Below are 3096 nucleotides of genomic sequence, written 5' to 3'. Positions count from 1 at the left end.
AATCCTTAAAGTAAATGGCCAGCGTTTGAAAAATTACTTAGAGCGGGTGAACCAGGTTGAAGAGATCATTCTCGACGACCCCGTTTACCAGTCATGAGTAGTTTGCTCACATCTCCTGTATCATATTTTCATTTTCTATTTTCTTCGTTTCTTTTTACATTTTTTTATGTGTATGTTTTTGGAGAATCATATCAGGAAGCTCAGGCTGTGCTCATAAGTGGAAAGCTCATCATCCAGGTGTATTCTTTCTCTATTTTTCATAATTTTTGACACTGAGGACACTGTCTGAATTTGGTTGGGGGTGGTGAGCATATTCATGCGTAAGAGTGATTTTTATCATGTTGATATTTGGGTTAAAATTTTTGTGAAGTTATCTTAGTATGATTTCAAAATGATTAGTTTGAGTCGATTTTTGTTGTCTTGGTTACTAAGAAATGACTTCCAGAGTTTCTTTTTGCACGTGCTAAACCTTGTGGTAAGATGGATGTTAATGCATGTCAGCTGAGAAAATTCCTGAGTTTAAGTGCTTTATTTTTGGTGAGTTAAGAGAGTTGAGAAAATGACTTTTGAATCTTCATTGATCTTTTGAGCTGGTAAAATCACTGATAGAACAACATTACATGGTTAGTGGTATGCTTGGTGCATATGCTTGAGGGATGGGTTTTGGGTTAGATAGGAATGATTCTATGTAATAGAGCCTCATTTCTTACTTTTCAAAAAAAAAAAAAAAAAACTGAGCAAGAGCAACATTTCATAGATCCTGTAGTTTGGTGTTAATCACATTTGATGCTATATAGCAGTTTGTCAAAAGAGCACCTTTCTACATTCACTTCATTATTGTAGGTTGTCTCTTGCCAAAAAAAAAAAAGTAATATTCCTATGCATTTTTTTGGCTCTTTGTTCGTTTCTGTAAATTTCTGTTTGACCCGAATGAAATCCTAAAAGCTGGTTTGTGGTAAGAATGGTGGAATGTTCTAGTAGTTGATTAACCTATCTTTTGGTCAATGTTCATTTGTCTGTTTGTCCTAAATTTGACCTTCCTCACACTGAGCGTTGATTGTTTCATTTCCAACACCATAAGAGAAAACCTTTGCACTCAAATATTTCTGACACCTGTGAGATCAATGGAGTTGAGGCTTCTACTTGGTGAATTTTTCAAAGCTGCATGTGTTATGGTCAGTGGTAAGAAGGTTATGGTTTGGACCACACACACACGACTCTGGAGTTATGACTGGCATAATCTTGATAGTATCTTTTGACTTCTTACTGACAGTTTGTTTGAAATACTCAGGTGACTAAGCGAGTTGAGACTTAGATTTTCTTTGTGACATGATTTCTCTTGCACTTGGATTGCTAGAGACTAGCAATAAGTTGGTTGGGGGTTGTGATTAGTGCATGAAAATGCACCATAAATACTACTTTTGATTTATATAATATTAAAATATTTAAGCTTTAATTAAGCAATTTCATTATTTTTATTCATAATATTTTAATTAGAATTTGTCTAGTTTTTGCTTAATTATTTACAGATGAAAGCAGTGTAAAAAGCTACACAAGAAGAAGCTATGAAAGCCATATTTTCAGCCCATCCGAGCCACACAAGCCGAGCCAATCAGAGAGAGCCACGCCACCCATCAGCCAAGCCAAATGAAGTGGGTCCCGCATGTCAGTGTAGAAATCCGCGCCTTTCCTCTCGCTCCGTCTCGCACCTCGCGCGTCACTGGCACGCGTTACCTCAGAGCTCGCGTTTCCTTGCACGCAGCCAACACCGCGCGTCCAATCTTCTCCCGCGTGGGTCTCGCGTGACAGCGTGCTAGCCCAAGTTTCTCTCCGCGCACGACAGCTGTCCTCCATTCTGACTCTGCGCCAGTACGCTTCTCCCACTCCGCACGCGACACATGGCAATTCTTTTCCTTTCCTCCAACCAAGCTTCGACACGTGTCCAGATAGTGCTAAATCCAGATTCCTTCTCTGCAAATTACCAGATTTCTTCCCCAAATTAAATATATGATTTCTCCTAATTTATGTGTAATTTTATTTTATTTCCTTTTCTTTTGTAATTTTCTATTTTTATTATTTGTTTCCTTAATTGATAGGCAACCTCTGAACACTATAAATAGAGGGGTTGGCCTAAGGTTTTTGGAAGCTTTGAATATTCAATTTTCTGTCGTCTTGCTGTCAGTCTCATATTTTCTCACTAGAACTTGTGAGAATGTTTTGCAAGCTAGGCTAGAGTTTTCTTGGTGAGGTTAGAGATGAACTTCTGTTGAGTGACCCAATTCGGGGTTTTGATTCCTTGTGCTGTAAAGTTCAACTTCTGAATGAATTAAATCTCATCTATTTTTCTATTTGTTTTTAAAATATTGTGTACCAATTTTTATATAAGTTCAGTCACGCTTTTCTTATGTAATTCTGTCATGCAATGTTTTGTTATTCAAATTATTTTGCAAATTGTCTTTTACTGTAATATTGTCAGATTGATATATTGTCGATTTTAGATGACTTCTAATAATAATATTTTCTGAGCCAACATAGAGATTTAATTTATTCGATTATTTTATTTTGTGAATCAAAACTTGAATTGGTGAACGAAGCATTAGGGATTCTCAACACCTTACCATTTTCTTCATATAGATTTTCTCCTTTTTATTTTATTTGCAACAAAAATCTCAAAAACTCTCATTTTTCTTTAATTCACTTTTCTCTAGCGCTCTTATTCTGTTAGTCTTTCTTGTTATTTTATTATCTCTCTGTGGATACGACCGCCATTCTATGCTACAATTGACCACTTGTGAGCATTACTTTTGGGCCTTAATCAGGTTTTTTTGCGGGGTTTTTTTTGGGTGTTTTTTTTTGGGGGTTTTTTTGGGTTTTTTTTGTGGTGTTTTTTTCAGGGGGGGCTTTCAGGGTTTTTTTTTGGGGTATTTCTGGGTTTTTTTTAGGGTGTTTTTTTTGGGGTTTTTTTGTGGGGGTGGCGGCAGTTTTGTGGTGTTTTTTTGGGAGTTTTTTTGCGGTGTTTTTTTGAGAGTTTTTTTTTTGGGCGGGCTTTTTTAGGGAGTTTTTTTTTGGGCTTGTTTTTGGGGTTTTTTTTGGGGG

The 3096-nt window shown here is 36.6% G+C and overlaps 1 pseudogene; it reads left to right on the top strand.

Annotated features, from left to right (window-relative positions):
• Window positions 1-1315, top strand: part of LOC112092386 — a 5415-nt pseudogene extending 4100 nt beyond the window's left edge.
• Window positions 1316-3096: the final 1781 nt, after the last annotated feature.

This window comes from Morus notabilis, unplaced genomic scaffold, assembly GCF_000414095.1.
Source record: "Morus notabilis unplaced genomic scaffold, ASM41409v2 Scaffold436, whole genome shotgun sequence".
NCBI classification, from domain to species: domain Eukaryota; kingdom Viridiplantae; phylum Streptophyta; class Magnoliopsida; order Rosales; family Moraceae; genus Morus; species Morus notabilis.
The sequence above is the reverse complement of the archived record's forward strand: the minus strand, read 5'-3'. Positions and strand labels throughout refer to the sequence as shown.